At 37.8% G+C, this 19,843-nt stretch overlaps 1 protein-coding gene across 2 annotated transcripts in view; it reads right to left on the bottom strand.

Annotated features, from left to right (window-relative positions):
- The window catches only part of LOC137651851 (borealin-like), a 183,531-nt gene extending 181,463 nt beyond the window's left edge, over nt 1-2,068 (bottom strand). Inside the window, exon 1 of one of the 2 annotated variants that reach the window (XM_068385072.1) lies at nt 1,909-2,068. The gene's annotated coding sequence lies outside the window, so the exon portion shown is untranslated. Of the gene's footprint in view, nt 1-1,701; nt 1,793-1,908 lie in introns of those variants that run through there. The other variant, XM_068385077.1, reaches the window with a different exon arrangement.
- Nucleotides 2,069-19,843: the final 17,775 nt, after the last annotated feature.

The raw sequence follows: 19,843 nt of genomic DNA, 5'->3' as shown, positions 1-19,843 counted from the left end.
AACACTCGCAGAAGAGACCGAAGAAAGGAGACAGATACAAGGCCTCAGCCGGGGGGAGAGGTGGGGCCGCTTCACTAGGGGAAGCAACACCATCTCTAGAGGACCAGGGTTGGCCGTAAATTAAAGGGTCTACGCTACTACTCGACGGTCTCCCGGAAGAAACCGAACGAGCAGGAGCTTCGGAGGAAGGTCGGAAATAAGAAGAAGATGTCTTGAGTTTTTCCCCTATCGAAGAAACCTTTGAAGGAGAAATATCCAGCTTTGACTTTTTCCGCTGTGGCTCAAACCTTTCCCACTGGGAGGCAAACCACTCCCGACAGTCACGACACCTGTTACCACTATCACACCGTCGACCTCTGCAGGCGGGACAAGGGGTGTGGCGATCGGTGTCCTAGGCCGACATGAAGGTTAAGCAGCGCCAACCTTCGAATCACGGGCAAGTATGCATGGTCGCGGAATTCAACACACATTTGTGAAAGAAAAAGCACAAACAAAAGCATTAAATGGCAGTCCAAATAAGTAAAGGATGAAGAACGGCAACGACCGTACACCATCCGAGCCAAAAGCAAAGTGAGCTAAATCAACGGTGTGTGAGCAGGAGCAGTAGCAAGCTACCTACCCATACCCTCGCTAATGGGTAGTTAACCCTCGCTAAATTTTAATGGCTCGTCCTTTCAGCTTAGCTTAAAGTAATAGCCCCTCATAAATAGTGTAGGTTTATTTTCCAATTGGAACAAAGACAAGTTTTTGTTTGCCTTCTGCACACAGGAAACATACTTTATCAGTCCCATTTTCTATAGAGTTATTCGTAGCCGTGTTAATAACCTCTTTACAGTGTACTTGAATGCATGTACTACACTGTACCTGTAAATTATTTACCTGTATCTTGATATGCCAATTAACACTAACTATCTATTGGTTTTGCTCAGCCACATCTCGCCTCACTCGCGATTTAACATTTACACATTGTTCCTATGTTAGTCTTGTAGGCTAGTATTGTAGCGTTCATTTTAATTATCGGTAATTATATAATACTTTAATTTCTAGCCAAATACAAGAACCATATATTTTTCCCACTCGCTATCTTGTGTTTTATGCATTTTTTACTTTGATTATTTAACTTTTGAGATTGGTAAAAGGGTACAGAACTTAAACCCACCTAACCTAACTTAGTAGTTTACATGTCACAAACCCTAGCCAGGGGGGGACCACCCTTCCCAGGTCACAGCCCCTATTATTATTATTATTATTGTTATTATTATTATTAATAACCAAGCTACAACCCTTGTTGGAAAAGCAAGATACTATAAGCCTAAGGGCTCCAATAGGGAAAAATAGCACAGTGAGGAAAGGAAATAAGGAAATAATGAGAACAAATTATCAATAAATCACTCTAAAACCGTAACAACGTCGAAACATATGTCATATATATAAACTATTAACATAGATAAATTATTGCCGGGAGACAAGCCCCGCGGAACCCCTTCCCTCTCTAGGGTTGTAGCTTTTCTATTAATAATAATAATAATAAATTCAACTGAGCAAGTTCCAATGTTCTAAATAAAAAAGAAAAAAAATACGTTAAGTAGGTGGTTACAAGGACATAGCATTCTTAATAAAGTTAGGAAGAATGTTCAGTTTTGATCTTTATGGACAAATGAAGGTGCATCGGAAAAGATTTAGTTAAGAGTATCATCATACCTATATGTTGTAAGGATAGTGCAAGTAGTAAACGTATTACCAAATTATGAATAGCAAGTTTCGTAAAACCAAAGGCTGGCCTAAGATCACTACTGTAATCTGGGGTGTGAGACCTACTATCACAGGAGAAAAAGACCCTCTCCGTCAATACCTAATCTTATAATGTCTATAACAGCCAATTCTAAAAAATCTACCAATAAATCTTACTTTAAATCCTCAATGGACCTCAGAGATGTAAATCTTTTACCGAGATACGGTCTTGTTGTCAGTTGTCAAAGATCGTTCGAATCTTTAAATCGCCGCCAGAAATGAATCGGGTAGGCAACGAATGCAATGTTTAGATCTTTCTGCGCATGCGCTCCACATGTCGTTATAGATGATAATACAATGACCGGAGAGAATCTTATTTATCCATCCACAAAAAAAGAGTAAGAAATAGAAAGCCTTGCCACCATAGAAAAAATAGAAGAAACTATTGAAGAAAAAAAGAAAGTGATGAAAAAATTAAGCTCATATAGACCTATTTCAAATCTATCCTTTGTCTCAGGTTCAGGTTCTGGGGTGAGGCATAGCCTTTACAACGGCGCCTCTAACATTTATCTTCTTGTACTGTTTTGTCTTTTATTCCACATTAGATTTAAAACTTCTTTTTTCTTTTCTATATTTGTTTCACTAAATAAAAATAATCCTACTATTTTCTTTAGGTCTTCGTCGTATGGTTGTTGTAGCTCAATTACTTCATTCCTTTCTTTTCTATATTCCTGGCAAAATAACAAAAAATGTATCGAATCTTCCTCCTCATTTTCACAAAAATTACAGTTTATATTCCCTCCATTGTGTCTATTTACAATATTTAGTTTTAACGTATTAGTTCTTGCTCTAAAAAATATCACTTAAGCGAATGTATTGTCATAAATTAACTCTTTAATTTCTTTCTTCCACGTTCTATATATTTCTAAGCTCACTTTACTTTCTATTTCTTCTTTCCACTTTTCAGTATCCCACTTTCTGGTTTCCGTTTTTATTTCTGCCTTGTTCATTCTTCTTATTTGTCTTATGCCTAAACTTAATTCTTCCAAATACTTTGCAGGTTGTTTCCACCATCTTCCTTCTTTTTCTCGAATATCCTGGATAATTATTTTCAGTATTTCCTTCTTTCCATTCAGGGTACGATTTAAGTACTGCAGCTTCCCATCCATCACCCTTGCTTTCATAGAAGATGCACCTATCTCCCCTCTTAGAGTAGTATTAGCTGTGCTTTTTTTGGCACCTAAAATCTTCCTTTATACCCCATTCTCTATTCTTTGTAGTTTCTCTATTTCAGTTTCTGTTAGATTTATAACACTTGTTCCATACAAAATAGATGGTAAAGCAATACTTTTCCAGAACGTTTTTCCTATCATTACTTTATTGCAACTTTTCTCTATAACCGAATATGTTAAATTAGCTAATTTTTGTGCCTTTTCTATCATTACACTTTTCTGAGTTTTAAATATATTCCTACTATTGTTTAGCTTTATTCCTAAGTATGTTAAACTTTCTACTACTTTGATTCAATCTATGTGATATAGTTTTTCTTTCATGTTGTAAATCATAATATTACTCTTTTCTTTATTAATTTCAAACCCATATTTTTACTAGTTTCTACTAATATCTGGATGTTACGTTTTGCATTATGTATATCCTGTGCAATTATTATGGCATCATCTGCAAAAAATAATGATTCTATCTTTATTAATTGATTTCTGAAACCGTTTCCTTCCTCTTCTATTTTCTTCATAACAATATACGTAATCAGTTTAAAAAGTGAAGTTGATCCTGTGCAACTTTGTTTAATTCCACTCATAACCTCCATTTCTTGTTCTATACCTTCTCCTAAGTCAATGCCCGTAGTATCTCCTTGATGAATATTTGCAATTGCACTTATGACTTTGGTGTTAATTTTATATTCTTTTAAAACTTCTATTAATACCTCCCTTTTTACAGAGTCAAATGCTTTACTAAAGTCTATCGCAGTTACTATTAGGGTTTTTTTTTGTTACTATAGCTCTCTTCCACACAATACTGTAATATAAAGATATTGTCCTCTATCCTGCCTCCACCTGTAAATCCTGCTTGACATTCGTTGTCTTCTTCATTCATTCTTATGTGGTCTTCTATTTCCTCTTTCACCATCATCATAAATATTTTATAAGAAATATTTAATAGAGCTATGGGTCTTAGGTCTTTTGCCATTGGCCTTCTTTTCTTTTCAACCATCTTTGTTCTTGACTTCTTCCACATATTTGGTTTTTCTTTTTCGTCCAACTCATTTTGATAACATTTCTGCAAGGTTTCAAGACATATTTTGCTTTTTCCTAGTGCCTTATATAGCTCAGGTTTTAGGCCATCTGGTCCTGTCGCTTTTTTTTTTTTTTTTTTTTTTTGCCTTTAATTTTCCCAGGCAATTCTTTACTTTTTCTGTTGTGATTTTTGGATTTTTTATTGGTTTTATTTTACCTTTTGTTACCATTACAGGGTCATAGTGTTCCCTAAGTACGTCCGGGATATTATATTCATCAATTCTTGTGGTGTCTTCCTGATGCGCTATTTCATTTTCATATTCTATCTGTTTTTCTTCATTCCAAACTGAGTCTATTTTATTTTCATGCTTACAATATATATAGTTTTCCAGTACTTGATTAATTCCTCTTTTGTTTCTTCTTTATTTAGCTTATTTCCTTATTCTCCATAAAGTTGTATAACTTTGCCATGGGCTTTCTGTCTGTTCCTTATTCTATCAATATTCTCCCCGAGTTTTTTATTTTTATCCATTTTTATTTCTTCTGTTATCTTTTTTTCAAATATAGTAATTTCTTTCTTTATCATTTCTTGCACTTCCCTCTTCTTTTGATCATATCTCTCTTCTAATACCTTTTTTACTTCGATGTTGGATTCATTTCTTTTCTTTCTGTTTAAATCCTTCCTTTCCTTTATACCTTTTCTTATTTCATCGTTCATCCAGGGTTGCTCATGTACCTTTTCTTCATTGAGAACTTTCCTTTTATATACTCTTGCCAATTTTTCTTCTGCAGCCTCTTTTATTATCAGATCCATTCCTTCTATTCTGTCTATTTGTCTATCTCTTACAATTTCCTCTACTCTTGTTGTATATTCTCTTAAACTATTTTTATCTGTCCTAAAGTATTTTACTTCCTCCCATCTTCCTTTACTAAAATTTTTATTCTGGTCACTCATGAATTCCAGTTCTATAGTGATCAGGTTATGATCTGAGATGTCAAAGTTCAATTTTTCATCGTCTATAATAATTTCCCTAAAGTTTTTATACATTTGTTCGTTTACTAGTACGTAGTCTATTACACTTTTTTGTTGCAATCTTTCCCATGTATAAATCCCTTTACATCTTAAATCTCCATTCAATAGGACTAACCCAATGGTCATTCATCCAATCAAGAATCATTTCCCCGTTCCTGTCTAAATTCTGGTAACCTAAAAATCCTACATGGCCGTTGAAATCCCCTAATATCATCAATGCTTCTTCTTCATTTAGATTTCTAATAATTCTTTCACATTCCTGTTTTATTATCTTATCCCTACTTTTGTCTTCTTCGGTATTTCCTGCTGAAAAGTAAACCAATAATGATCTAAATGTATGCTTATAAGCATTACACTTAACATACATCAGGTCTTTACTTTTTGTTTCTGTCTCAAAAGTGCTTGAATATGTAATTCTTGAACAACTAGTCTGCCACTTAGGAGTAATAGAAGCTTTGTCTGACAACCAATCTACCTACAGAAAACTATACTCTACGGAGACAGCCATCTGCTCTCTTGTAAATGATACGCTGAATGATGGATGAAAATAAATGTGGTATTTTAGATATTGCTCGATCTCGGTGCTGCTTTTGATACAGTTGTGCATGAACTACTACTAAATGATCTAAGGTCCATCGGCGTTGAAGATCAAGCTTTCGAATACCCAAAAGACTACTTGGTTGGTAGAAATTACTGTGTACAAATTAGAAACTTATTTATCATATGAACCCTTAAACAGAGGGGTACCCCAAGGGAGTGTACTTGGTCCAGTCTTATTCTGCATATATAATATTGGTCTATCAAAAATGCTACAAAGGCATGGCGTGAAGTTTAAACTATTTGCAGATTAAACCCAATTTTACTTCTCCATAAATGATATACATGACACTACTGAAACTCTAAACCGAATCCTTGATAGTGTTAGAGAATGGATGACATTTAACCAACTAAAATTAAATGAGAACAAAACTGAATTCATGGTGGTGGGCAAGAGAAACAGCGTGAGAAACTTAGGTGATATCAAATGAACGTAAATAATGACTCAGTGCCGATATCTAGTAAAGTTCGAGATCTAGGTGTATTTCTTGACTGTAACCTGTCTCTAAATGCCCAAATAAATAATATAATAAAAAGTGCCGGTTATCATCTAAGAAATATTGCGTTTATAAAAAAGTACCTGAACGAAAATTATATTAAGAAACTTGTGATAAACTGTTATTACCAGGAGTGACTACTGCAACTCTATCTACTACAATTTAACAAAAGTCCAACTTAAGAAATTACAAAACACAATAAACAGAGGAGCAAGGCCGATAAAAGGTGTCCCACCTAGAGAAAGGATCACCCCTATACTAATTGATTTACACTGGCTGTCGATTAAAGCGAGAATTGAATTTAAAATATGAACAATAACCCACCAAGTTATCAGAACCTGTCGTCCAAAATACTCAAGAGAATTGCTACATATTGCGCAGCCAACAAATCGCGTCGGCACGAGAATAGTTGTAGATGGCTTCAAACTGTTGGAACCTAGGTTTATGTCCACTTTGGGCTCCAGAGCCTTTAAATATGAGGTCCCAAGATTATATGATAAGCTCCCATGAAACATTCAAATGATTGAAGACATTAAGGCTTTCAAGAGGATAAATAAGAGATTGGTCCATTTATTCAAATGTCTTTATTATTGAACATAAAACATATTAAGAATAAATGATGAACAATGTATATAACTCAATGTTTATAACCCTCTATCTCCCCCCAAGTTTTTAAACGGCCTTTTAAAATGTCTCTTGTGGAGGTCGGTTTAAAACTGATGTCAAAACATTGGGTGGCAATTAAACGTCCAAATTATAGGTTCATGAACACTAAACTCCTGTTAGCATGTGAAGGAACGGAAACTTGAAAAACAATTATTGATTGTCATGTGTTGATCATGATGACACTATAGCTAGTTCATCTCGAAATTACAGTGCCATGTTGGCGGTCGACGGGTACGACTGGACTTGCGTTGCTCCAAATTTGGCATGGCAGGAGTTAACTGCGATGGAGAGTTTGTGCTATCATTGGGAGGCGGAATCTCTGCTTGATGATTCGCAGTGTTACCGAGGTCGTTGGGATAGCATTCCGGAGCAGCAACATCAAAATGAATGTTAGGGGTAGTACCACTTGGTAACGACAAAGTGGTCAGTGGAAGAGTACCATGTGTGTCCGGATTTTGGGTTGTCGGAATGGTGTCCTTCGCAATGGTCTCAGACGTTTTAGTGGTCGAAGGATTGGCAATAGGTACAATCTGATTCCGATTATAGTCATCTCTAATTGTACGGACTTCTGGAATACTCCTGACAGGCACGTATTGTCTCAAAAACTTCCGGTTCCTTAGCGTGACCCTACCAGAGCCATCAACTCTGACGACGTATTGGTCGAATTGGCGGACTTCTATGATGACACCGGTTTTGTCCCATTTCAGGGGGTGATTTCCTGTTTGATTTTGGATGCGAACCCGGTCACCTACGGACAGTGGGGGTAGTCTCTTAGTGTGCTCTGATAAGCGCTCTCCCTGTTTAAGGTGTCGATGTCTTAGGGCCTCCTCTCTTACATCGAGTGCTTCCTTCCACGTGTCGTGGGGACGGTACCTGCCGGGCGGGACAGGTGTGAAGTCTCTGATGGGACGACCAAATACACATATTGCAGGAGATAACTTGGTATCTCTGTCAGGTGTGTTCCTGTATTGGAGCATCGCACATTGGAATTCATCAGTGTTGAGATCACCGTTACTGCCCGTGTTGTCTGCTATAAGACGCTTGACAGTTTTGACGCCTATTTCGGCTCTGCAATTACTATGTGGGAAGGCCACAGAGGAAAGGCGGTGATGGACTCCCCAGTCCTTTAAAAACTGCCTAGTTGCCGTCGCTGTAAATTCAGGTCCACCATCAGATGTCAATTCATCCGGAATCCCAAATGTCACAAATGTTCGGCGTAGTGAAGTTATAAGACCCTCTGCACTGTTCGAAGATCGTTCAACTATGGGCCAATTCGAGTATCGATCAACTATAACTAAATATCCAACTCCTCGGTAGTGAAAGTAATCTGCACAAACACATTGGAATGGGTAGTCTGGAGATATAAGGGGTGTAGGCGGAGCACTAGGATTCGAAGGCGCGATGCGATTGCAGTGGTTGCATCCAGCTCGAAGTGCTGTTATAGCGGGTGTTATCCCTGGCCAAAACACAGATGACTCTGCTCGCAATACCATAGAGGTAATTCCTTGATGTGCTGAATGAAGAGATGTGAGAATTTCCTGACGAAGGGCTGAAGGAATAACTATACGCTCCTTGTATGGTATCACACCATCAACAGTGTAGAGATGCTCGCGGAATTGAAAATACTCTCGAAGATGTACAGGAAATTCTTGGCGAGACTCTTGTACTCCGCATTCTATAAGGCTGAGCAGTTCATGCATGTTATCGTCACTACTTGTGGCAGTGCGAACTCTGTCCCAGGTGACTGCTCTTACATTAAGTGAGTCAAGTGAGCATACTGCTGATGCGATGATACAAGTATCAATATCATTGTCAGTGGAAACAGAATATGCTGATGGCAATTTGTGTAGGGGAACATTTCTCACGGAAGGTACACTGTCAACTGATGCAATGTCATCTTGAAGCGATAGCTTTTCAGATTTTCCAGTTGGGTGGCGCGATACTCCATCTGCAGCGAGATGTTTGACCCCTGGGATATGAATCATGTGAAATCGATAGCGGAGGGACTTTTCCTTCAAGTTTCTGAGACGTGAATTTGATATGTCCTCCAATGATCTGTCACCAAGTATTTTCAACAGGGGTTTATGGTCAACTGCGAGCACAAGATCTTCACAGCCAAGAACAAAGTATCTTGCCTTATCAAGAGCATCGACGACTGCCAACGCTTCACCTTCAACTGGTGCATATCGAGACTCAGCTGCATGTGTGAACCTACTTCCGACAAGTGTGATCTTCCAACCAGTGCGACAACAAAATGGTCGGTTGTCTGGACAGTCGCAATGTTTCTGGAACAGCCAGAATCCAATTCCTGATTTTGACCAATCGGTGGCGAGACAGGTAGGTTTTGTCTTGTCAAAGATTCGCACGCCTTCTTCAATTTCGTTGATAATGGCAGTTTTAGACTCCTCAAAGAGTGCATTAATATTGTCATTCCAGGTGAATGGTGTTCCTGGTTTCAATAACTGTCTGAATGGTGGCATTTTGTCGGTCATGCTGAAAGCATACGATACTTGGTTTACTAAACCAAACCAAGATCTGACATCGGTGATATTTCTTGGGGTTGGAAAGTCCATAATTGCACTAAGATATCTTGCACATGGGCGAACTGTGTCTGGGGTTATTTCGAATCCAGCGAATTCAGCTGTGTCTTCTGTGAAACGAAATTTGTCAGGGTTGAGTGTTATGCCGTGTCTTCCACATATGTCAAGCCATTGTACAGCTTGGAAAAAACTCTCCTCTATTGAGTCAGACCAAAGAAGAACCTCGTCGACACATTTAGTTTTGTTGGGTATCTCGGCAACTATTTCATCATACCGTCGAGTATATCCGTCGCCAGAAGCAATATACCCTTGAGGGGCTGTTTTATAACGATAGCGTCCCTATGGAGTGATAAACGTAGTTAAGTGACGGTCAGATTCCTGAATCGGTACACTGTGGTATCCGTTCCAGGCATCAAAGACAGTTTTCTTTTTTCCTTGTGGTACTGACCTTGCTTGGTGAAATGGAGAAGGCGCATGATGCGTTTCTCTCTTAGCGTGCACATTGAGAGGCTGAAAATCAACTGTTCGTCGAGGTGTGCCAATTTTTTTAGCACATACAACCATCCGATGGCACCAAGTTACTGGTTCTCCGATTGGGACAGGTTCAAGGACACCAAGGCGGACGTCCTAGTCAAGTCCAGCTTTAACTTCCTCTTGTCAGTGTAACGGCACTGGCACTGGCGTGTGAAGAGCAACAGGATCAGCATTCGGATCGATCATCAACTTCATTGGGGGTCCATCCATTAGTGGTAACGGTTGGTGGTCACATACGTTGAATGTACTTGATTCGTAGTACTCCAAGAGGTAGTCCTTTAGTTTAGACCGGTTGGATTCGGTTGCACTGAACGGTAATTCTGTAGGCGGCGGGGGTGGTAGTTGACGTTTTGGGCAGTCATGTTGATTGGCTAGTCCACTAACGCTTCCTACTTCATTGTTGGTGGCATCCGGAGTTTCCGATTGTGTGTCATAGATTTCACCAATAGTCGGAAAACTATCCGATATTATGCCAAGGGCGAGGCAGGCTTCCCTACTGATGAAGAGCTTATCCGAGTTGTCGGTGACATATGTCATTTGCCTAGTCTCAACAAGGTTCCCCTGCTCATCTGTTCCTGAGATACAAAGAATTGTGGCACCGAGGATTTTAATGCCTCTGTTATTTGCAGCATGCATTTTCATAGTTACAGGAATGAGGTCACTTTGCTTGAGGCCAAGTTTGTGGATGACCTTGATACCTGCGAGACAGCTTTGGCATCCAGTGTCTGCTACTGCAGATATACGAACAGCATGTGTACCAGCTTGAAGGTGGAAACCAAAGGCTTCGTAATCCTCAGGTGATGTTCTGATTGTCAGATTTATGAAAGGTTGAGATTTGGAAGGTCGCTTTATCCAAGTATCAGATAAGTTGTCATACAGATGGTGGTCCAAAGCCAATGTCTTGTCAGTGTGTCGTTTAGAGATTGATGATACGCTGCACAAGGTGTTGAACACCGCATTCTCGTAGTCATTGGCATTGTGAGCACTGGGTTTCACTTTTGGTTTGCCCTTACTACGGCAAACACTCTCGAAGTGATTTTCTCAGTTGCAGTGTTCGCATCTATGACCGTAAGCTAGACATTCTAATTTTCTTGCACGTGCAGGAGTGTTTTTACCATGCCCTTTCTTGCCACAGTATGAGCAAACTTCGTTTTTATCTTTGACAGCGGTTTGTTTTGCCTTTCTGTATGAACTACTGGCTGCTGCTTGGACCTCATGAGAGTCGGGAGGCAGATCGTTTACCAGATTCTTTAGCTTCGACAAACTGTGTAACTTCTTCTAATGACATGTCCTGATTCTTATCACCAAGTAGATCTAATTGTATTTCAGGGTCACATATGCCGCGTGCTAATACGTCTCTCACTATTGTGTCAGTATAATTTACATCAACGTTGCATCCTGGACATTTTATCAGGAATTTTCAAACACTAGCCTGTCCTATAAGTCGTGCACAGAAACGTCGTACAGGCTCATTACGGTCTTGACGCATGTTGTGTAGAGTCACTCGAGCTACCATGGTGTTTTCCTCTCGAACTGCCAGTTTTTTATTGCTCCCATCACTTCTACTTCAGTCTTGTTAGTAAGACTGCCACCAGCTGATCGTGTTAAATCTTTTCGAAGTTGTTCTTCGCAGCATTCTAGAAGCTGTACCACGCGATCACGGCCCTCAATTTTAGTTGCGTCTACATAGTAAGACCATCGTGATTGAAAATATGCCCATTCTTCACTTGTTCCCGCTGTCGATATTGTGGGTCTTTTAACTCTTTCTAATTTGGCAGCTTGTCCAGGAGCATGTGTGGTGCAGTGAGCAGTTATGAGTGCAGCTACGATGGCAGCCTCAAGGTCGTCTGTGACGTAATCACAGCCTGGTATTGAACATCCTACTGCTGGCATTTTGATTAGTTCTTAGGATTTAGTCATTCAAAATATCTGTTATCCTGAATCCATCTCTGGCCGTGGTCATAAATAAGAGCTGGGTCCATTTATTCAAATGTCTTTATTATTGAACATAAAACATATTAAGAATAAATGATGAACAATGTTTATAACCCTCTAGAGGAAACTGAAGACTTTCTTATTTCATGAGTCTTTTAGCAGTGACGATTTAACAGTAAATGAACAATATGTGACTTGTAAAGATAAATACTGTGAACGAACAAAGTAAAACGACAGTGGAGGTCCTGTAGAGAGTGGGGTTTTCCTGCTGTATGGAACCGGAATAGCAGCCATCAAAGTAAAGTATTGAAGGAAATGGCCGACAGCCTTACATCAGATAAATTAATCTGGATAAGGCATCCCTTGTAAACGAAGGCAAGATTAAATTATGCTCAATTTAAAAGCGAATTTCTGGGGAAAATATGAAGATAATTTGTGTGACCTGTGTAAAGAAGAAGAGATTAGGACAGCTAATGAATGAAAACATAAGTTTAGGTACGCTAAAGAATCATAGCTGAGATCTAGCTCCATTTATAGGTTGGGCAATGCGTATGAAAGAATTCAAAAAGTCCAATCTGACCACAATAGGTTGCCAAAATTGATGATTGCAGGGTGTTATTTCTATCTAATTTCAAGGTAGAATGGGATACAAGTAAAGATTGAGAATCTCCTTATTATTTTATTTAAGGCACAGTTGATATAAGCTTAGAAGCTTTACACCTGTCTATAAAGTGATAGAGTGCCCGCAAACCTATTTTGCGGAGTGAGCAATGAGGAACCAGGACCAGAAAAACACTGCCAGTGCCATCTATTAAGTTCATGTACTACTGTAAGGACAGTGAGACAAGCATCACCAAGATCAACTGATACTTTATTCAAATGTGCACGGGAGTATATTACAAGGTGCGGACGGAAAGGTAGGATGGCGCTGGCGCCAAATCAGATTGAATTGCCCGCCAAAATATATGTGTTTTCTTACACTTACAAATATCCGAATTATGAGTTAACAGAAACATGTAATGAAATGATACTTATGTCAAAATGTAGCTCTGATAGAGCGGAATACATATACATGGGAAACCACGGTGTGGCGAAAGGAGAATTCAAATAAATAAACAGTTTGTTGATTTTCTGGACGACAAAGGGAGCGGTGTCCTTACACTACTAATAGAGATACATTATTGTGAAATTCATAGAGTCTTCGATCTACCTTTATTAGTGCGTTGTGTAGGGAGGCACAGGATACTACTGAGCATATGTTTAGCTGTAATGAGTTAAGAAAATTTAGAAATAATAATATAGACATAGGGAATCTAGAAACACAAACACAATGATAGTAAGTTGGCCTGAGCACCAGCCACCCATTGAGATACTACCACTAGAGAGTCATGGCGTGTTTTGAGTGGCCAGACAGTACTCTAATGGATCTGGTCTATTCTTTACATATTCACCTCTTTCATACACCTGACAACACTAAGATTAACAAACAATTCTTCTTCACCCAAAGGGTTACTGCACTGTAATTGGTATTATTGTACTGTATTACAGGGCAATGTAACCTAGGGAAAAAAACTACTTTTTTCTATGGAAAAATTCCGCTGTCTTCGAAAATGACACTCGGGCACACTATTCTATCTAATTTATCTTCCTCTTGTTTTGTTAAAGTTTATATGGGAAATGTTTATTTTAATGTTACTGTTCTTAAAATATTTAGTTTTTCCTTTTTTTCTTTTCCTCACTGGGCTATTTTCCCTGTTGGAGCCCCTAGGCTTATAGCATCCTGGTTTTCCAATTATGGTTGTAGCTTAGCAAGTAATAATAATAATAAAAGAGGTTACCCGGTATATTAGAAAGGCCTTTGAAGTTAGAAGTAAAAGTATGCAAGCTGTGCTGTCTGTGTAGGAGGTAACTAATTATGATAAATTTTCTTCTGGTAGTGTGCCCACAATCACAATGTTTTGGAGAGAGCAACGAGGAACCTTGAACCTAGCCACAAAGACAAAACCAAGACACCTGCTAGTTAAGCTTAAAAGCACTTTGGAAAAGTGGGGGAATAATTGCAAGGGGGAAACACCTCAAGAAATCAACAAAAGAGGAATTGAGACAAGTTTTCATTGCACCTGACCTCACTTTTAAGGAAATGGAAAACGAAAGGAGGTTGCTAGAGGAATTGAGAGAGAAAAAAGAAAATGGAGAGCAAGGGTGGTACATAAACAGAGGAGAACTAGTAAGAAACGACAATTTTCGTTATCAAGCAAACGCAAGCAAAGCGAAGTAGAAAAGGTATAAATTTAGACAAAAAAGTTAGCCAATGTATAAAAATATGCCTGTTGAATATTCAAGCACTAACCAAACAAAAATTAATAGAAGTAGAAAACGAGATGAACACAAATAAAATACATATATTTTGTTTGACAGAAACGCACCAAAAGATAGATAAAATACAACTAAGTAAAGGTCTGTTAAAGATAGAAAAAAGAATGGATTTTAAATACAAAAAGGGTGGTGGGTTACTGTAATGTTAATTTTTAAGAATAACGATATCACTGAAGCAGAGGAAATGGAAACAAAACATAGCGATATAATAATGGTACAGTGCAAAATCTACAACTTAGTATTTCTGATAATGCTAGTAAATTTTGCAGCAGGAAATACAAAAGAAGATAGAAAAAGAGATAAAGAAATGAAAGCGGAATGTGAAAGATTAATACAGAAAGCAGGAGGAACAACTCCTTTGCTAGTAATGGGGGATTTTAACGGCCACGTGGTATTTCTGGGGCACCAAGTAGACAGAAATGGGTAAATGGTGCTAGATTGAATGGGTAACCACAACCTAACACTATTAAATGGAGATGAAAGGTGCTCAGGACTATACACGTGGAATAGACAACACCAGTATAGTGCTATTGATTTTGCCCTTGCAAATAATATGCTATATAAACAATTTAAATGTATGGAAATAGATGAAGATAAAACAGCATTATACATATCAGATCACAACTTAATACCAGTAGAATTGGAAGTAAAAACAAATAGAGAAAATAACTACAATAAAGGGAAGTGGGAAGAAATTACATATAGCAATGACACAAAAGATATAGACGAATATGTGAAATCTATAGAGAGAAAACTTGTTAGCAAGGATGTAGAAAACATTGAAGAGCTAAACATAATAATGGCAGAAATGAAACAAGAACATTTGGCTAAAACATATAGGAGAAGGGCAACGAATGAAGGGAAGACCAAAGAACAACCTTGGGTAACCGAGGAAATAAGGAGAAATATCAAGGAAAGACCTTAACTTGATAGAATAAAGAGAAATGAAAAAGATATTAGGTTAAAACAGAATTAGAAGAAAAATAAAATCGTAAGAAGAAAGAAGTACAAATACTGGTGAAAGATAGTATGACTTTATATGAGAAAAAGAAGACCAGGGAGATAAGAGATGATAAAAACAATAATCTATGGGAAAACAAACAAATTAAGAAATAGTAAAGAAATAAAAAGCGAGGCAATACAATTATATGGAGATAGAGGAGATAAAGTATCAGATGAAGAGGCTAAAGAAGAATTAGTAAAATTTTGGAAAACAGTCTACAATACACATGAAAATAGAATAACAGAGATCTGGAATGAGGAGAAGGAGAGTGAATACATGGATAATTTGAGAAGAGAAAACGACATTATTATAGTAAATGAATATAGTATACCCGAACACCTGAGGGAGCATTATGATGCTGTACTAAATGTCAAAGGGGTAATCAAACCCATACCTGCCGCTGAAATGAATAAAGGTTAATTATAAAAATGCCTAAAACGCCTAAAGAAAGGTAAAGCAGCTGGGCCAGATGGACTGAAGCCAGACTATTACAAAGCTATGATGATAAGTGATATATGTAAGAATACACTAGTGAACAGCTACAAAGAGGAATTAGCCAGTAGAGAAAAACCCAAAAGCTGGGAAGAATCCAGAACAAAAATGTTAAAAAAGAAAAACAAACCAACAGCAAAGGAATTGAGATCAATAGCACTCACAAATATATCATATAAGATATACATGGCTTTTATCAAGTATAAAATAGAAGGACACCTAAAAAGTAATAATGCCATAGAGGATAGTCAAGCGGGATTTACAGAGGGAGGAAGGATTGAGGATAATAATCTTACAGTACATGATCGAAGAAACTTTTAAAAATAAGAAAAAACTCATAGTTGCCTCTTTAGATTTCGAAAAAGCTTTCGATTCCATAAAAAGGAGAGGCACCGATAGAAAGCAACGTAAAGTACATACTAGTATAATTAACTCTATAGCTGAAGTAGACGTGGGAGACTCTACTATGTTAGACATAGGGGAAAGAGTAGAACTAAAATTGAGCATAAGTAGTGGAATAAAGCAAGGCTGTACTGGCTTTGCAACATTGTTCAAATTAATTACTTATCAGATTATAAAACAAGTAGAAAAGGAAGGTAATGGTTTTAAAAATGATATTATAAAGCTAGTAGTATTATTTTTTGCTGATGATGTACTAGTGCTTGCTGAGAGTATAGAGGATGCTGAATTGAACATAAGGAAAGTGATAGATATAGGAAAGCAGTGTGGTTTAGACATAAATAGAGGCAAAAGTAACGTACTTGTATATAATATGAAGGACAAACCAGATAACATAGAGGGAATAAGAGTAGTAAGCAATATTGAATACTTAGGTATCGAGGTAGATGACAGTAGGAATATGTTCAAAACACAGAAAAGTGAAATGATCGTAAACGCGCAAAAGCTAGCTAATCTTACATATTCAATCATAGAAAAAGTTGCAATAAAATACTGATAGGGAAAACATACTGGGAAAGTGTAGCGCTACCTTCTATACTATATGGAACAAATGTAATTAACTTAATGGAAACTGAAATAGAAAAGTTGCAGAGAATAGAGAATGGAGTGTATAGAAGGATATTAGGGGGTGTAAAGAATACGGCAATTGTAACCTTGAGAGGGGATGTAGGAGCATCTGCTATGAAAACAATGGCAATGGATGGAAAGCTGAGGTACCTCAATAGCATTTATAAGGGAGAGAAGGACTTACTAACAGCAATAGTCAATGATATGGAAGAAAAAGAGAGGAAGTGGTGGATGCATGTGAAGAAGTATGCTGAAGAACGTGGGATGGCGATGAGAGAAGTCAAGAGATGTACGAAAGAGGACATAAATAAGAGAACAAGAGAATGGGACACAAGCAAATGGAAGAGTGAAATGAAGTGCAAGGAAATCCTAATCCTGTATAAAAACTGGAAAAGTGAAATCAAGGAGGAGGAAGTATATGACAACACATTTTCGTCAATTTTATTATTTAGAGCAAGGACAAACACATTGGGCTTGAATATAAAAAACAGACACCAAGATGGAAATATAAATTGTGTATTCTGTGACGTAGAAGAAAATGCTAACCACTTCATGTTGTATTGTCCACAGTTTAATGATATAAGAATAAAAGCAACTGAGCTCCAACAACCTTACGAAGAAGATAGTGCACAAACAGTTGGAAAATTCCTTTTTTGTGAAGAAGATATTGAAAATAAGAAAAGTGTACTACAACAAATGTGAATGAAAAGAGAAAAACTAGTGAAAATAAGGAACACAAAACTAAAAGACACAGAGGCGCCGTTGCAAAGGCAAAGCCTCAACCCGAAACTGATCTGATCTGACCTAGCGCTCTGTCACTGCATGCTGTCTACAGGTTAGGGCCCGGCCACAACAAGCGCGGCTAGCGGCACGGTTAGCGGGAAGAGGCGCCCGCGGCAAATTGAAACCTAAAGGCTAAGGTATCTTATGTAGGTGGCCAGACAGGAGGCGCGGGAAGCCTCCAACCGCTGTAGTTGCCGCCAGACTATGTTTCATGTTTTAAAAAATCGCGGTGGTTCGAGTGTCTTCACCCAAGATTACACCATTTTTCATCAGTTCCTGAAGGGGTACGCGTTCAGTTGTTCCTTTCCAGCCATAACTATTCAACAATTTATTGGGAGGTGTTTCGGAGAGCAAAAATAAATTAAGTAAATGGAAGCTATGGCAATCAACTGCAAATGGATGGTAATAAAATAGTGGGTAGGCCTACGCCTTTTTGTGCTTTGCAACCTATTTAATCACCATTTAGTTATATATTTATACATATATATATATATATATATATATATATATATATATATATATATATATATATATATATATATATATATATATATATATATATATATATATAAAATGTAGAGAAATTTCAAATATGAAAAGAATCGTATGTACATTTAAACAATATATCTTATGCAAATGCTACTTAATTCTGGAATGAAAGGGACAATGATTTTTCGTGAACTTTATCATATTTGAAGCAATTATAATACCTGGTAAGAGAGATAGAGGTTGTCTATAGTTTGACATTTGTTTTTTGAGCCTGAATACAGGAAGGATGTTGCCATCAAAGAATCAAAAGACTTGTGAAATATGCAGATATTCATTAAATCTGTAGCCGTACAAACGAGACTGGTGACATTAATTTCAAAGTTAACTTATTTTCCCTTCTCTGTTTATTAAAATCGTGAATCTAGACTATAGTGTAATTTATAGTTCAGTTTAAAATAAAGATTTACAATCGGAAGTAATTTCCTACTCAAACACCATCGTAATGTTTACGAGGAAGGCCATCTTCGAAAGCTGGGAGTGAGGAGGCAAGAGAGGTGTGGCGGTTCCGGTGTGGCCACCCAACATTTTTTCACTGGCCTGTCGCCCGAGTCATGCCGCTACCGCGCCGCTCATCGCACTTGGTGTGGCCGAGCCTTACTCAGGTTCACAGTCTTTGCAACGGCGCCTCCAAAGTTTATCTTCTTACACTGTTTTGTCTTCCTCTACATCAGGGTAAATACTTCTTTTTTCTTTTCTATATTTGTTTCACTAAATAAAAATAATCCTACTATTTTTTTAGGTCTTCCTCGTATGGTTGTTGTAGCTCAATTATTTCATTCAATTCTTTTCTATATTCCCGGCAAAACAACAAAAACTGTATCAAATCTTCCTCCTCCTTTTCTCGAAAATTAGTTTACATTCCCTCCATTGTGTCTATTTACAATATTTAGTTTAAACGTATTAGTTCTTGCTCTAAAAATATCACTGAAGCGAATGTATTGTCATAAAATAACTCTTCTTTAATTTCTTTCTTCCACGTTCTATATAGTTCTAAGCTCACTTTACTTTCTATTTCTTCTTTCCACTTTTCAATATCCCACTTTCTGGTTTCCGATTTTATTTCTGCCTTGTTAATTCTTCTTATCTGTCTTATGTCTATACTTAATTCTTCTACCATCTTCCTTCTTTTTCTTGAATATCCTGGATAATTATTTTCAGTATTTCCTTCTTTCCATTCAGGGTACGTTTTAAGTACTGCAGCTTCCCATCCACCACCCTTGCTTTCATAGAAGATGCACCTATCTCCCCTCTTAGAGTAGTATTAGCTGTGCTTTTAGTGGAACGTAAAATCTTCCTGTATACCCCATTCTTTATTCTTTGTAGTTTCTCTATTTAGGTTTATGTTAGATTCATAATACTTGTTCCATACAAAATAGATTGTGGGGGTTCGAGATGACAGACCATAGACGAGTGATGCTTTATTTCCGACACTGGCAAAGTACATTGACCTGTGCGGACGGAGATGTAGCAAGGTGAGTGACCGACCGCGAATAGGTGAAAAATGCTGGGCATTTGTGTTTTCTACACCTAACATTACAATAAATATGAAAGCCCACGCATGACATGCAATAATGAAATGTATATAGAATATAGAAATGATCACGTCGCAGCCGAGCTCCCGCGCTGACAACATCTCTCTCGCTCGCTGATCAGCTCAAACTGATATTTTTAGTGGGAGACCTTATCATCATCCCCAAGGACCAGGAAACTGCCAGATCCCTCCAGGAGAAACCAGCTTTGACACTGCTTGACCCTGCCTTGATTCAGATGAAAGCAGTCATTGCCAGATACCCCATCACTATGCCCATCTCCATTGTCACCTCATGCAG

This window comes from Palaemon carinicauda, chromosome 1, assembly GCF_036898095.1.
Source record: "Palaemon carinicauda isolate YSFRI2023 chromosome 1, ASM3689809v2, whole genome shotgun sequence".
In the NCBI taxonomy this organism is placed as follows: domain Eukaryota; kingdom Metazoa; phylum Arthropoda; class Malacostraca; order Decapoda; family Palaemonidae; genus Palaemon; species Palaemon carinicauda.
This window is presented reverse-complemented; position numbering and strand designations above follow the sequence as displayed.